Below are 18,187 nucleotides of genomic sequence, written 5' to 3'. Positions count from 1 at the left end.
CACTCCTAGTGTAGTTCATTATTCTACTATCATTTGTTCTATAGTGGTTCCTTCTTCTACATCTCAACCTTCTATTGTTCCTCATATTGATTTATCAAAAGGTAAGGAACATATGGTTTTTTATCTTCCTTCATCTACTCAAAAAAAATCTAACAAAACTAAGTATAAATGGCATGCTTGGGAACATCAAAAGAACCATCAATCCCATTCTAAATCTTGTGTGAATTATTCTAAATAGTCCATGTCTATTAAAGAGGTCAATGATATTCATATTCCTATGTTAAATTCTATTACTATTAATATATATGAAGAGGATAATATAGATGATGAGAATGAGATTACTAATATTGATGTTGATTTACCTAACATTCTTTCTACACAGTTTGCAGTTATATCTACACCTAAGCATAGTGACACTCCTCAAACTCCTTTGGATTTAGCTATGTTTTCTACTATTTCCAAGATAGCTCCTATTGAAAGTTATCTACCTTCTCTTATTACTATTGAATGAGATAGGTGAGGAGAGAAACATGCTTGAACTCAATGATCTAGCATAAAAGGTTTTTGTGTGTTTTCTAGGTGTTATGTGGTCCCCCTATATCACATTTTCTAATTATATGTTTAGATTTTTTTAAATGACCCATGTTCACTACTACAAAAACAACAATATATGACTAAATAAACTACTAATAATTGTAGCTATATGACCAACTTTGATCACGTGACCATTGGTGGTTTATTGTCGGTCATTAATCTAGCAACCAAATATATGACTAAACTATTTTAATCAATAATTTGGTTGTTGATTTGATCACTAATTTGGTCATTTATTATTATTTCTTAGTAGTTTATTTGGTAGTTTATGTGGTATTTTTGGTAGTATATTTAGTAGTGTATTTGGTATTTGATTTGGTAGTTGATTCGGTAGTTTATTAGGTAATTTATTTGGTATTTTATTTGGTAGTATATTTGGTATTTATTTCGTGATATATTTGATGATATATTTGGTTGTATATTTGATAGTTTATTTGGTATTTGATTTGGTAGTTTATTTGGTAGTTTATTCAATAGTATATTTGGGTATATTTGGTAGTTTATTTAATTACTAGTTTAATAATATTAGGGTACGATGGAATCAAACCACCATCCTTCTAATTGTAAAGCAGGTGCTCTTCCATTAAGCTAGTACCCTTTGTACAATAATGTAAAAGATTGTTAAAGTTACAATAACTATTTGTTTGTTAATAAATACTATACATGTATAAACAAGAGACATTCCTAGAACCAAACTCTTGAATACAATTCTTATGGAAAAATTCAAATAGCTCAAAAATGTAAATGCATGTGCCCAAAACTGTATTAATCATTTATTAGTTCTACCGATAAGGTAAATTTATTACTCAACTATTGACAAATATCATTTTTATGAGATCTAAACCTGATAGCTATTATGAAATTGTTGATGATTTTTTGATGTTTCTTGTTGGTACATTCTCCATTGTGGCCCTCTCTACACTGCATCCCTATGTGAATGACTATTTTTTTTAAAGTTAAAATCCTATAAGAATCCAAAGAACATCACAAGTTTTACATTTTTATCAACTAGAAGCCACCAAAGAAGCACATTGGTGTTGGCATTTCAAATGCACCTATTCAAATGAGGTTAGAAAGTTGGGTGTGATGTTGAGGCAATGCAAGGTCCATCCATACAACTAATCCATTTCCACAATCCCATCGTAAGATGACAAACATCTCTATGGAAAATGAAGATACAAGGAAAGTACATGGAAAGGGGTCTAGAAAGAAGGAAAGGTGTATATAAAAATTAGGGAAGAAAGAGGGATAAATTGCATATTTTTTCAAAATTTTCAATAACAAATATTGTAGAATTAAGAATGAAAACAAGTTGTGTGCCTTGTATAAGTTCCCACATATTGCATACATGTCTATAAGGGGATTCTCAACAAGTACACAATGAAAAAATCCACGTTTAATTGGAGATTCGTGAAATAAAATTCCTTGCTCCATGTCTACTAAATTAGTACATGCAGATAAAGCACTGGAAAAGTCTTTTGAATCTAATTGTATGCCTGCCAATTGCATTTGTCCAAATAGATTCAAAGCTTTCTCACTTTTCCCATTCTATACATATCTTGAAATCAAAGTTGTCCAAGTTACAATGTTTGGGTTGGGCATTTTTTTGAAAAGCTTATAGGCTTCTTCGCTATGCCCATTTTTGGCATAAGATGAGATCATAGCATTCCAAGAAATATCGTCAGGCTAGGCATCATCTGAAAGAAACTAAAGGCTTGACTAACACAATCACTCTATGCATATGCTATAATTATTGCATCCAATACTATAACATTGCATTTATGCATTTCTCAAAAGATCTTAACAACCTCATGAAAATATCCATTTTTCACACATCTTGAAATCATTACATTCTATGAGATTGAATCTCTATGCAAGTTTTCTAGAAAGAGGTCAAGAACTTTTTTAAAATACCCATTCTATGCATAAATTGCAATAAAAACATTCTAGGCAATGTCTATTGTTTGTTTCATTTTGTCATATATATATATATATATATATATATATATATATATACTGTGCTCTTACTAAACTACCACATTTACCATACATGTCTATAAGCCCACTCTGCACAAATGAGTCAGATTTAAATCCACATCTAATTATAAATTCATGAAAATCTATACCCAGCCCCAAAGAGACCAAGTGGGCTCAAGCTAGAATAATGTTGGCTTTCTTTTGCTACTAGCCAACATCACAATCTTTAGCATTGACTTTGTCATATTTTAACTGATTCTCTATTTGAAGAATTCAATCTAAAATAGTTATGAGAGTTTGTAGTAGCCGATTCAAAACTTTGTGGAATTTTTAATAAGTTTTATTCTATCTTATATAAGAAATATTTAAATATCTCTCAACTGGTATATATTTTCTTTAAGTACTCTATCAAGGTAGAGTGTATGTGGCAAAGGTTTAAGTACAACATTTTCTGAAGAACAATAACTAGCAAAGAGAAGAGGAAAAAGGAGGCTAGGGATGGTTGGGAACTACTAAAAGAATACCTGATGCGATGGAAAAATATAAGAAGTAGAAGGACTAGGAGAGATGAGAAGCCAAGAAAGACAAATTGGATACAAAAGAGGGGACTTTTCATCCCCAAATGATTTGCAGTGTCTGAAACATTGTGAAAGATCAAGAAGGAGAAACCTAATTTTAATTTTTTTCCTAGGCTAGCAAGTTTGTGGCACGTTTTTTTTTGGTATGGGCAAGGAATAAAGCTTTTTCAATGCTTGTATTTGCTGATGTTTATGTCAACAACTAATGGTATACTTCCTCCTATATTACCAAATTGTATAGATTATGGGCTATTCAATTGTATTGATAGTAAGGATTAGTTTTGAAGTAAGGATAGGGTACAAGGAGTAACTATATGGAAAAAGTGCCTAGTTTCTCCTCGTGCTATGTCAAGATTTTATTATTAATTAAAACTTATTATCACCAATCTAAACAAAGTATGCAATAATTTATTTTTTCTCCAACAATGAAAAGAAAATTGAAGTCAAATGTATTTCTGATTGGCTCCAAGAAGGTGATTGGAACACTGCCTTTTTCCATAAAATAGTGCAATCTTGCCAGAATCAGAGCAATATCTCTTCTTTGGTTAATTCTCAAGGCATCTAGCTGACTTCCTTGCTAGCTTTGTTCCAAGAGGCTACTCAGTAATTTTCTACCCTCTTCTCTGAGGACTCTCCTCCTCTAAATAATGAAGAAAATATTATTTTGTCTTGTATTCCTTCCCTTATCACTCAAGAAATGAATGATTATCTCATGCGACCAATATCTTTGGAAGAGTTGGAGGAGGTGGTCTTTTGCATGCCTAAAGGGAAGGCTCCTAGTCCTAATGGCTTTCTAGTTGAGTTCTTTCAGGAATTTTTGGACATCATTAATCATGATTTTTTGGAGGTGGTTAAGGAATCCTACTCTGGCAAGCAGATGCTTCAGGCATTGAATTCTACTTTCTTGGATCTTATTCCAAAGAGAGAAGGTGCTAATCAATTAGAGTTTTTTAGACCAATTACCTTATGTAATGTGGTTTACAAAGTTATTACTAAATTGATTGCTGAGAGAAAAAAATTTGTGGCTTCCCATTATTATCTCAAAAGAACAAGGTGGTTTTGTTGCTGGAAGACAAATTTTGGATAGGGCATTTATTGCTACTAAGGCTATTCACTCTATGGCTACTTCAAGGGAGAGAGCAATGTTTGTTAAGATGCATATGGCTAAGGCCTACGATAGAGTTAAATGGAGTTTCTTGAGGAGTATTCTTCTTACTTTTGGCTTTAGCTCTAACTAGGTGAATTGGACTATAAGTTGTGTTACTTCTACCTCATTTTTTGTTCTTCTTAATGATCAACCTTCTCAGGTATTTGGTGCCTCTAGAGGCCTCCACCAAGGTAACCCTCTCCCCCCATATCCATTCATCATCATGGCTAAGGGCTTGGGCAGGTTCATTAAGTATCAAGTGTCCCAAAATTCTATTCAAGGGTGGCGGTGGGGTAATGGTTTACCTTCTCTTTCCCATCTTCAATTTTTTGATGATTCTACTCTTGTGGGTCTTGCTAGGATCAAGGAAGCTAAAGCTTTTTGACATACTCTAGACATTTATTTGGTAGCTTCAGGCCAAAAATTTAATGAGCACAAATCTTCCATTTACCTGTTTAACACTCCTAATTCTATTTAGCATAGGATTGTTGGTATCCTGTGGTTTCAAATTGGGTCACTTCCTTTGACTTATCTTGGCATTCCTATTGTTGTTTCTAGGCAGCCACATCTCTTCTAGAAAAATTTGATTACCAAGCTTCATGATAAGGTAAATCATTGGACTCATAGATGGCTTTCTACTACTGCTCGAGTTACTCTTCTTCAATATGTTATCCAAGCTCTTCCTACTTCTAGAAGCATGGTTCAAGCTACTCCTGTTTACTTTCTCAAGGAGTTTGATGCTCTTTCTTGGTAATTCCTTTGGAGTGGTAATTTCAATAGCACTAAATGGAGCTTGATTAGTTGGGAGACTATTTGCAGGCCTAAAAAGGAGGGTGGTCTTGGTCTTCGATCTGTTGTCTTGAGTAGTCAAGCATTGGCTGCTAAGCTTTATTGGCGATGGTGCTCTAGACAACATCAACTTTGGGCTTGTATTATCACTCATAAATATTTTCATGGTGCTAATCCTTGCTCTATTTATGTACTTCCTCTGAAAGGGCATGGCTCAATGGTCTAGCATGTTCTAAAGACAAGTGTGGTGTTAGTTAAGAGAGGTATGTTCTAGATATATGAGGTTCTAAGGCTTTGTTTTGGTATGATGCTTGGGATGGATTCTCATCCATATTATCCATGTACCCTCATCTTCAGAATCTTTGTGATTCTTTTCATGCCACTAGATGGGATTAAGTGGCTTATTACAATACTCCTTATCAATTGGGACCTATTGTTGGTTATAGATGGAAGCACTCTTTTGATTGGCCTCTTGGAGGCACAAACATGGATCGTCAGGAGCTTTCTCAAATTCTAGCCTCTAGAGATTGTTATTCTTTGCTAGGTCTAGATTATTTGGCTTAGGGAGGTACCTTGTCTAGTAAATATCATGTCTCTACTAGGTATCAGGAGATAACTAGACAATTATTTGGGCATGTTGAGGTCCCTTGGTGGAAGCAAGTTTCGAATAAAGTTTCTTGGTTCAAGTGCAACTTTTTCATGTGGCTAGTGGCTCACAACCACTGTCTTACATGGGATAATCTTTGTAAATGTGGATTTTAAGACCCCTCTTATTGTGTTTTGTGTGGTAATGGGGAGGAGTCTGTCTCCCATCTATTCTTCCATTGCTTCTATTCTACTCAACTATGGCATCTTTGGTGGAGTGCTTGGGGTTGCTCTTGTAGGCATGCTTCCTCTTTGCCTAAGTTCTAGGCCCACTTGGGCAGTGCTCCCTCCAAGTCTTCTCCTCTCCATACTGCTTGGATTACTGGCCCATCGTTCATACTTTGAAATATCTAGCTAGAGAGTAATCGTCAAATCTTCCAAGATGTTCAGCTTGGTGTTATGCATCTTTGGTGGAAGATCTCACAATCTCTTTAGGAAACTATTCAAGGAAGTGTGAGCTTGATGGGGGTATGGATTTGGTTGATCTTGCTATATACAATCACCTCAATTTTCATCTTTAGGATGGGGTTGCAACTCAAAGGTTTCCTTCTATGACCAAGCAGCCTCGACATCAGAGGAAAGGTTGGGTGAATCAAGATGGGCATTGGACTCCTCCTCCCCATGGAGTTCTAAAAATTAACACTAATGATTCTTCCCGCGGGAATCTAGGCCCTACTGGTATTGGGGGAGTGGCTCATTGCAGTTATGGTGACATTAAATTTTATTTCTCAATTCATAAGGGTGATTACACTAACAATCTCATGGAGGCTCAGGCTATTTTATATACGGTGGAACAATGTTGCTTGTAGGGTTGGAGCAAGATTATCTTGTGAGTCTAATTCCCAAGTGGTGGTGAATTTGTTAATCTCATAGGAGCTTGAGGATGTTAGTTGGCAGCTGGCCACTGTTGTTAATCAGATTATTCTCTTTAGTACCTCTTTTTAGTACATCCAGTTTACTTACATTCCTCGTGAATGGAACAGAGTTACTGATTGTTTAGCCAAATGGGCTTCTAGTCATGCTCCGGGCTGGAATATTATGGATAGGGTGCAACTTCCCTTTGACATGGTGCAAGAATTTGATGAACTTGTTGCTTAGGATCGAGCTCCTTGATTGAGCTCTCCTTGTTGCATTTCTTTCTGTCTTAATAATTTTTTACACCTCTTAAAAAAAAAAAAAAAGTAAAAACAAAAACAACTAGATTAAATAACATTAAAAAATATACGCATAATACTGAACTCCTCTAAAAGGGAAATTAGGGTATGAGATTGCTATAGGTGAAAGTAGAAAAAAAACTCCACAATCAAACTCATTTGAAAGAATTTCAACTAAGTGTTAATGTCCTTTCACATAATCCTAGGGATTATTTCATCAAATCCATTATAAATAAAACCAATAATAGTTTTTTTTAGTTCATCTATAATATCAAGTTTCAATAGAGAACATATTTACAAAAAATAATTGACTATACAAATTTTTAGGCAGTTTAGATTGCAAATTGAAATCAACAAGCAATAGAATGACATACCTAGCTGTACACCCAACTCAATCACATGTAGTTATGAAGTGAGCTGCACTCCAATGATTGTTTTTAAAGCAAAGGAAATAAGGATGGAAGGATTTTTGTTTCCTGCGACCTTCAGAAAATAAAATTAGTGTTCAAAAATACTTCACAGGCTTTAGCGTCCACATTCAAATAGAAGCACAACATAAAGAAGCATCTATTATGATTCAAGCTTGAAAGGCCATAGACAATAGCCTCAAAGAGCAGAGATAAATTTTACCTTAGATGATGCGAATGCAGCTGTATGTGCTTCTAGAGTTTGAGTTTGTTGCTGCTCTACAAACAACAACTGCATGTTCCCCTTGACAAGTTGTGGCCTCTGTCCATAGACTTTATAGTGTTAAAACAAGTGTAAACCCCAAAAGTTAAGGATTATAATAATATCATGACCATTAGATAATACACGCCTCATTTGATCCTGGAGAAATTTCAATCAAAACAAGCCACTTCTTAGTAGGATCACATCGATAATTTATTATCTGGTTGCCTGTTAGATTAGTTGTTCTATCAAACATTCGGACAGGTTTAGATTCCCCTGTACTCCAATAATTTGACATGTTAAAAAGAAGAGAAAATAATAAAGTATGCTGTCAAAAGAAAACAAGCTTTGCATGAGTACACAAATATAAAATGTAAAATTTCAGGCACATCCAATATTACACCTTTCTTTGCTTTAGAATATTATAAGAGCACACCAAAAAAAGAAGTTCCTTTGGCTCTTCCAGAGCTTTTCATTACCTTCCAATGACCAATGGCCAATGATATAATGATGTAAGACCAGTAGACATGAATGCTAACCCTACTAGTCTCTCTTTCTTCTTCTTGCACTAGCTATGCCTTCTTGTTCTTGCGATCAGAGTCGCTTTCTGTATTATTTGTTTCTTCCCTGTAATTATCTCCTGTAGAAATCTCAATATTTCTATCCATAGCACCAGTCAATTAGCTTCATTTGGTTAAATTTTGATTTTCTGATTGCTCCATGTCAATTTCTGATTATACAACTATATGATGGGAAATTTCATTAGCATCTGTGGCATCCAAATCCTTTTGGTGGGCAGCAACCAATTCTAAATAATCTATGCCTAACTGCAAAATATCACTGTATTTTCCAACTTGGGTAATGTTTCCATCATGCATTATCAAAATGAGATCTGCAGTTGGCATGAATTCCACTTGATGGATTACATAAAATATAGTCTTTTTACTCCAAATGCCAATTATGCATTCCTTGAAAATGTGAGTGCATGCATATGTATCAACTGATGGGTGGGTAGAGGCACTCAAGAATAAAATATGAAATGCAATGTGCTGTGGCACTATAAAAAATAATTGTATTTGATTAATCTTTTATTTGCAAAATGGATACACAGCACTCCCTTTTATAGGAAAGTTTACAATTTCTAGAAATTTCTGACATTTGTCAACAAGACAGTTATCTATAGAATTATAGAAACTAGTACAGCCAACACAACCTAAACCTAAACTTCTAGAAACATTTAATGACGAATTGGAGTAGAAATTAATATTTCTAACACTCTCTCCTAATTTCTACTATCAACTATTACAAAACTTCTTTAATATTTACAACTCTCATAGCCTCCTTCAAAATTTCAAACTGTACTTGTGGTAAAGCCTTGGTAAAGATATCTACAAGTTGCACCTCTAATCTACAATATTGTAGATTAATTTATTTGTTATTGACCAGCTCTTTAATGAAGTGATACCTTGTGTCAATGTGCTTTGTCCTCTTGTGAAACACGTGGTTCTTTGAAAGTGCAATAGTAGACTTGTTGTCACAATAGATTCTAGTAGGTCTATCTTGAGTTTGCATTAAGTCGTTCAAAATCCTTCGCATCCATACTGCTTGACATGCTACTATTGTTCTTGCTACATACTCTGCTTCAACTAATGAGAGAGTCACTACAAGTTGCTTCTTTGATGCCCAAGCTACAACACCTATCCCAAGATGAAATGCATATCCAGATGTGCTCTTTCTATCCTTAGTATTTCCTACAAAAGCACTATCTATATATCCAACTAATTGAAAATCATCTGAAGTAGAATACAAAATGCCATTATTCATAGTTCCTATAATATATCTCAAAATCATTTTTCCTGCCTACTAATGTGAGTTCTTAGGTGATTCCATGAATCTAGAGATTAAGCTCACTCCATACATAATATCTGGTCTAGTAGTAGTGAGATACATCAAACTACCAACCAATCTTCTAAATATAGTTGAGTCAAAACCTTTCTCAGTATCTTCTCTATTTAATTTGGTGCCTACTACCACAGGTGTAGAAACTCGACTGCAATTTATCAATCTAAATCTTTTCATAATATCTTTTGCATATTTACTTTGGCAAATAAAAATTCCTTTATCATTTTGAGTAACTTCAATGCCAAGAAAATATTTCATCAATCCTAATCTATCATTTCAAATTCCTTTTTTATTGCTGATTTAAACATGTCAATAGATAAATTGCCTGTGAAGATCAAATCATCAACATATAAACAAACAATCAAAATCTGATCTTGTTCATTAATCTCGGTATATAATGTAGGTTCACTGGTACTTCTCTTGAATCCATTCTCCATCATGTATGAATCTATTATGTTGTATCAAGCTCTTGGAGCTTTCTTCAATCCATAGAGTGTCTTCTTTAACTTATAAACTTTGTCTTCATGTCCTCTTATTTCATATCCTAGTGGTTGTTGCACATAGACTTGTTCATCCAAATATCTATTCAAAAATGTTGATTTGACATCCATTTGGTGAACCATCCATTTGTTTTGAGCTGCAATAGCTAATACTATTCTAACAATATCAAGTCTTGCTACAAGTGCAAATGTCTCATTATAGTCAACCCCATATTCTTCTGAAAATTTCTTAGCAACTAACCTTGCCTTATATTTTTCTATATCTCCATTAGCTTTAAACTTAGTCTTATTAAACTATTTTACACCAATGCAATCTTTGTTCTTATGCAAATGAACTCATTCCCATGTATCATTTCTCTCAATTGATTCTATTTCATCATTCATTGCATTAATCCAATGTTCTTCCTTAATTGCATCTTCAAAATATATAGGATCTTGAGTAAATAAAGCAATATTTTATTGTAAATCTATTTTACTTCCTTGATCATAAATCTCACTCAAGGTTCTAACTTTCTTGCTTGTAATCCTTGATCTCAACTATGCAAGTATTAGGTTTGAATTTTTACTTGTGAATTCAAAGATTCTCCATGCTCAACTTCATTTTTTAAGTGATTTCTTTGTGGACTTCATGGTGGAGTTCCTTCTTGGTTGCTTGGTTGATCCTCTTGATCTTCATGATCATTTTTATCCTTTTCATCATATGGTATTGTTGCAACACCTGTAAGATTTATATCTATATTTCCATTCCAAGATTCATCCTCTTTAAATACAACATCCCCACTCACAATTACTTTTCTGGTGATAGGATTAAACAACCTATATGTCTTAGATTTCTCATCATAGCCAACAAAAATGCATTTCTCACTCTTATCATCTAACTTACTTCTAGTTTTTTTAGGAACATGTGCATATACAACACAACCAAATACTTTGAGATGAAAAACACTATGAATCTTACCACTCCATGCTTGTTGTGGAACCATGTCCCTCACAATCTTTGTTGGAATCCTATTCAAAATATAAATAGCACAAGAAACTGCCTCAGCCCAATACTCATTAAGAAGATTCTTACCTTTTAACATGCTCCTTGCCATCTCCATTATTGTCATATTCTTTCTCTCTACAACACTATTTTGCTATGGTGTGTAACTAGTAGTAAATTACTTTTTAGTTCTATGATCCCTGCAATAATCTAAAAATTCATTTGACTTATACTTTCCTCCTCTATTAGATCTCAATACCTTGATAGTTAAATCACATGTTTCTCAACAAAAGCCTTGAATTCTTTAAATTTGCTAAAAGTTTCAGATTTGTATTTAAGAAAATAAACCCATGTCCTTCTACTAAAGTCATCAATAAATGTTAAGAAATAAATTCTCCCCCCTAATGATGGCATTTTCATTGGACCACATATATCAAAATGCACAATTTCTAAAGGTACCCTTGCTCTATATGACATCCCTTTTGGAAAACTCTCTCTATAATGTTTGGCCAAAATACAACCTTCACAAGGACTTAATGATGCTTCAACTGGGGGTAAACCTCTTACCATTTCCTTTCTTTACAATAAAGATAACCCTTTGAAATTTAGATGACCGTACCTCAAGTGCCATATCCATGTTTGATCTTGACTTGTTGCTTTGAAACTTGTTGCAACTTCATCAGTCATATTGCCTTAATCTAAAGTGAAAACATTCTATTATTTGTCATTTCTACCCTTGTAATCACCATCTTACTAGGAGGCATATCAAATATAGTGGACAAATTTTTTTCAAAAATAACTCTATAAACTTTTTGACTAAGTTGCCGAACACTTATAAAATTATGTTTCAAACCAAGCACAAAGTATACATTAGAAATAGATTTCTTACCATGCTTTGTAATAACATTGATTGTGCATTTTCCACTCACTTCCACTATCTTATTATTTCCCAACTTCACTTTTGATTTAATTGATCTATCCAAACTTTCAAAAAACTCTTTATTACCTATCATATGATTGCTGCAACCACTATCTAAAAACCAAAAATCATTTGTGCTCTCTTGAGCTACATTTCAAGTAATAAATAGTGTCTCAAAATTATTCTCAGAAAAATTTACATTTTGCTTACTCATATTAGCTTTTTTTTTTTACACTCATTTGCAAAATGTCCAAACTTGTTGCAGTAATAACATTGAATATTTGATTTATCACACCTTTGTGATGTCTAGTTTTTATAGCTTCCCCTTGAATAGGAGTATTGATTTCTTCTTCCTCCTGAATCTAGACTCCTTTCTTCTTTTTGAAAATTATTTCTACCTCTTCCTCTTCCTCTAAATCCAACATTTCCTCTTTCTCTACCTCTTCCAAATGTCATTTGTGTTTTGAATGCATTCAAGGGTTACCATACTAATAACTTCATAGAAGCCCTGGCTATCTTGGTTGCAATGGAACAATGCTGTCAACATGGCTGGAAGAGAATTATATGTGAGACTGACTCACAGGTGGTTGTGAATTTATTGAATAGAAGGAACCTTGTGCATGTGGATTGGCATTTGGCTTTCATTATTCAATAGGTCATTCAGTTATACAATTCTCTAGATTTCGTGTCTTTTATGCATATCCCTCATGAGTGGAATGGTGTGGCTGATTGTCTAGCTAAATGGGCCTTTGAGCATGGGCCAAATTGGAATATTATTGATCATAGGATGCTTCCCCTTGATTTATCTCAGATGCTGGTTCATCTTGTGGACCAGGATAAACCTCTGTAGTTCTCTTTCTTTCTTGTGTTGTTCTACTTTCTTTAGTATTCAATAAAAATTTTACCCCTCTTTTAGCTAAAATTATCTACAAAATTCTGGAAACTACTACAGCTAACACAACCTAAACTTAAACTTCTAGAAACGTTTAATGACGGATTAGAATAGAAATTAATATTTTTAACATCAACAACACTAAAAGGATCACCAAGGAGATAGATATCCGTATTCTGGTATAATGCATGCACAAGATGTACTCCCTTTTTTGGCGAATACTCAAATTAATGCCTCTTTCTCCAATTACTATTTGGTCACCATAGGCAAACAACTCAATATATTTCTTCAAATAACAGGCCTTGAGTATGCACTCATACCTAACCCTCTCCATTTGTTTCCCAAAAACAATATTGTCCTCAATTTTATAGCTTTATATCCACAAGGAATGACTTATATTAGCTTTTGTTCCACTCAACTTAGATATGATAGAAACTCTCAGTATTTCTCCTACTATTGTAGCTAAAAGGCTTGATTTGACAGACCCCACTGTTACACAAATTGTTCCTGTCATACTGCGCTTCACACATATATGTATATCTCCAATGTTAGACAAGAAGAAGAAAAGGTCCAAGAGAATTCTTCACCTTAGATATCGACTGTAATATTAGTTCTATCCTTGGATATTTTTCTACAACATCACATTGTAACTCTTACTCTTTCAAAATACAGGAAGGTAAAATATAGGATCTTAAAGCAATTTGAATGTTTCCAAAGCAAAGAAAATCTTTCCAGTAGTTAGGGGCACTCCCATCAGTATGCATGCACCAATATAATAATTGAAACTACTGTAGGGGCTCCCCAAAACGCGAATGATAACATAAATTCTGTGAAAAGATACTTCTTCAGCCAGCCACATTCTGCTTTCCACAATGTTTGAAGTTTCAATATAAATGTGGTCTCCCAGGCCTGTAGTTTTAGTATCCTCATGTTTCTCAATGTTTCTACTGTTATTCTCATCTGCACATGTTTTTCTCCCATGATTTCATCTTGTAAATTTTCTTACAGACTTCCAACAGGTATATTTCCTACCATAACTATTACTATTGTTGCCAGTCCTGCAAGTGAGTTCAAGTCATAGCTCTTGCACACGATAAAAAAGCCCTGAAAACTTACATTCCAAAATTCATGCAAATACCAGCTGAAATCCCTAGTACACTCTGCATCTATACTTATATAATTGATGATTTCACCACGCGTATGTTTTTGCATTGATTGACTATAAAGATGCAAACCTTGCTTGTATATAGCAGCCATAAAAGATACTTTGAAATGTAAGCCTGACTGCTGCAATTTTAAAAATAAATGACGTTGTGTCAAGGACTCTACCAACATCGATACCATTAATGTAGAAGCTAGAGCATATCCTTGATATGGAGACTGCTAGTTTCCATACAAATATTATACAAATAAATCAATGCTACCATTTGATTATTTCTTAGATAATGGAGAAACAATTAAAAGTAGAGAGTTACAATTACTAGCTATCATGCATGACCTAGAATCGAAATAATAAGAGAAAGAAAGACCTTTCTCTATTAGATATTAAGAATAATTAAGAATCGTTTAAGCAATGAGAGTTTTCTGAGATATTCTCCAAATGGTCAGATGACCAGTCCTAGAGAAAATGTTGGCTATAGAAATACGAACATGACGATGCGTGTGAATAGCCCACAAGACCCGGTTGAAGATCATGTGAAAAGATATCCACGACACTTTAGTCCAGAACTTCAGGGGAACATGGTCTCAATAAAACAAGGCATAATCTTTAATCAATAATAGAACTTAATGAAAGTCTCTTTACGTTGATTGATATTGTTTCCTTTTTCATTTCTAATATTCACTACATATTTACATATTATCTTTGATTCTTTAAGACTTGTTCTTCACACCTTTCCTAGACCAATAAATTCCTTTAGAACAGGGATAAGGAAAACATTGTATTTGATTCTTTAATGAACGACTGTCACAATTTGATAGTAAATAGAGGTGCTGTGACTTAAACTTTGGATTGTATATTGGATTAGTTGAGTGTAGTAAACGGTTAGTATTGTTTTATGGTAATGGTATTTTAGTATGTAATAAGTTGGAATCCTAAGAGTAAGGGACAATTCCTACTAAAGTTTATGGAATGGTTTGGTTGTTAGATATAAAGAAGACAGTCACAGTCCATTGATTATTGAAGGATTTTTGGTGTTTTCTTGTGAGTATAGTTTATCAGTCATTATTTATTGTTGTCATAGGGAGAATGTTGTAAATAATTACTTATAAATAATATATGACCTATTATGAAGATTCTCTTTGTGTTTGGATTAGTGGTTGAGATGTTCAATGGGAATGATAATTATAATTGTAATCAAGGTTGGTGTGAAGTGTGAGGGTGGAAGTGAGTAGGAGGTATAATTATTATGGACCTAACCCTTGAGGATATTGGGAAGATGAAGAGTTTAGTTAGCTTAAAGAGGTGCAAACTTGCAGAACTGGACAAGAAAATTAGAATATAAAGCAAAATCATGCAAATATTAAAGTGGTAAACTCAAATTCTATTTCAAGCCAGCAAGGGGAATCTTAAAAGTTATCCTCTAAATGGAAATTTATTTTGACCCCTTGCCTCTAATAGTTTCCACATAACTGAACACCAAATAGGCTCAAAACTGACTAATTCTACTCTTAACATTTCGTTTCATGTGGATGTAGAGAAAGAGAACACAACCCTATGACTTCATAAATAAGTTGTCACAAGACATTGTTTCCAATTAAGGTGTTCTAATGTTGTGAAATGGGCGGATTTTTGCTATCATGTATCAATCTTCATTCAATTTTTGGGTCTTTAATTCCTTGTAATTTGGTGGATAAATTCTCTATAAGTAGTCTGTTGTTTGATTTCAAGATGCTACTAGAATAATAATTTTCTCATATGTTGAAATCAACTTGAAAGAAGAGGGAAACTAAGATTATGGATTCTTATGAGAGAGTTTCCTCAGCCTGAGAAGTCGAGATTGAGGAACCTGCAGATGATTTAGATTCCGGTAAGATGCATCTCAATGACCTCGGCTATAAGTAGGTTGTTCGTAGAGAAATGAAATTGTTTAAGACCTTTGCAATTTCATTTTCAATCATGATACTCTTTACAAGGATAACACCGCTCTATGGATCTATTTTGTCGTACATTGGGCCTGCAACTCTTGTTTCTCGGGATAGGTGTTTGTTTCTATTTTGATAGCATTATTACAGTTGCCATGACAGAGATTTGTACTTTTGGCTGGTCATTTGGCTGGCCCTGTCTGGGGTCCATTTGCATCTTGGTTTTGTGTTAGGCTAGAAACCATCAATCTGATTGTAGGCATTGGAACTCAGGCTTATACTAGAGCAAAAGACCTATAAAGTGTTATATTATCGAGCCCTTAGAACAAATAAAGATGGATGTTATCTAGCATCACATGGAATCTTTCTTGCTATATACATAGGGCTCACTGTCATATGGGCCATTTTAAACATATTTTCTTTGGATGTGATTCCTTTCATTGATAACATCTCAATTTGGCAGCAGGTCATAAAAGGAGCAGTTATTGTTTTTATGGTTGCACTAGTTTTATAATCTACTCAATCAAAATCATATGTATTAACACACTTTTAGAGCTCTCCTGCATCCACAGGAATTCAAAGCAAGCCATATGATATAATTCTTTCCTTCGTTGTTAGTCAGTATTCACTCTCTGGCTATGATGTTGCGACACATTTAACTAAAGAAATAAAGGGTCCAGACATCGATTGTTGATTGCAATACCATTGAGTCTTGGAATGATATCAATTTTTAGAAGGTCCTATATCTTAGCTCTTACATTTAGTATTGAGGACCCTAGTTACTTGTATTATTAACGCAATGAAAGAGTTGTCACCATTGTGCCATACAGATTCTATATGATGCATTTCATGGTCGATATCCTAATTCTAGTGGTGTGATAGTAATACTACTTGTTATCTGGTGTACTTTCTGATTTAGAGGCCTTTCAATCACAATAAGTGTTGCACAAGTTGTTTATGCTTTATTTTGAGATGAAGGAATTCAATTTTCATGAGTTTGGCGCAAACTGCACCTGAAGCAAGGTTTCTAAAAATGCAGTATGGTTATGTGCATTTTTATGTATGCTCTTGGGTCTTCCTATATTGAAAGTAAATGTGGCATTCATAGCTATCACATCAATCTATACCATAGGATGAGCTGGCGGGTACGTTGCTCACATATTTTCCAGAATGATTATGCCAGGGAAGAATTTTTAATTTGGGACCTTTCTTTTCGGGGCGTGCTATCCATATAATTTGTCTGATAGAATTCTTGTTGATATATTATACCTTTTAATATTCCTATTGCCAACGGTGTATCCGGTTAAATATAGTACATTCAACTATGCACCCTTAGCACTGGGTGTAGTACTATGACTGATAATATTCTGCTAGAGGTTGGTGGATGCTGAACTTCACTCGAATTTTTTTGTGGTGAGTCCATACAATTTATTTTCTTATTTTGCTAGATATTATGATCAGCTGGTCTAGCAACACCAAATGAAACTATGTTATGCAAGTCCTATTTCTAAAATCTTTCTCAATTTCATAAGAAATACACGTTTCTCTTTATGTCGTACCAAGAAAGATGATGTTTACAATCACAATCACAGACATCTTTTTCACAGTCTTGAAAATTTTCACTGTAAAATTCTTTGCATAACGCTCTGCAATGTTGCCTATTCTCGGTAGACACAAGATAAAAATTACTATATCGTACAGAAAAGTATCAATTGAACTCTCAACTACAATGCCTTAATGCAGTCAATCATCACTCATTCTTTCCTGCAAACAATACAACAAAATTATGGAATTTTATTCTACAGCTCATCGCAGAGAGCCCGAATTGTGAAGGTGTAACAATAATTGCTGGTTTTGTCAGCACTAGAAAGATTTCATAAAGCAATTTTAAGGACAAGAATAATTAAACATTTCCAGTGTGTGAAGTTAGCAGACAGATACTATTTGAAATAACAAAAAAATAAACAATTTGAAGAAAACTATTATTTGAAACTATTACACTACCATTTGTAGAAAATATTCTCTCTTAAGTAAATATATTCTACAAGTCATTACGAAATACTACAGCAATTAAAAAGGCGAAGTAGAACTGATGTCACTTTTTGATAAATTAATATGAACTTTAGGATTTTTTAGGTGCAACATTTTAAATTTTGATGTTTTAAGCTTGAAAATTTTACATTTTCTCGTAAGTTATAAGACCTTGTAAAATAAGAAAGGATTTGTCTCAAGTTCACTCAATCAAAACCAAGAATATAATAACAGAACTATGGAAACTTTGCTCTGTTTATAAAAATAACTCCCTTGTTACTTTTATAATTGATAGGAAACAAAATGCATATTTGTTTTAGTAAA

At 33.8% G+C, this 18,187-nt stretch overlaps 1 pseudogene; it reads left to right on the top strand.

Annotated features, from left to right (window-relative positions):
* Positions 1 to 14,398: 14,398 nt before the first annotated feature.
* On the top strand, positions 14,399 to 17,206 carry LOC149557974 (amino-acid permease BAT1 homolog; annotated as a pseudogene).
* Positions 17,207 to 18,187: the final 981 nt, after the last annotated feature.

This window comes from Cupressus sempervirens, chromosome 5, assembly GCF_028749045.1.
Source record: "Cupressus sempervirens isolate cs-2001-9-10 chromosome 5, ASM2874904v1, whole genome shotgun sequence".
NCBI lineage: Eukaryota > Viridiplantae > Streptophyta > Pinopsida > Cupressales > Cupressaceae > Cupressus > Cupressus sempervirens.
Note: the sequence above shows the minus strand (reverse complement) of the source record. Positions and strands in the feature narration are given on the sequence as shown.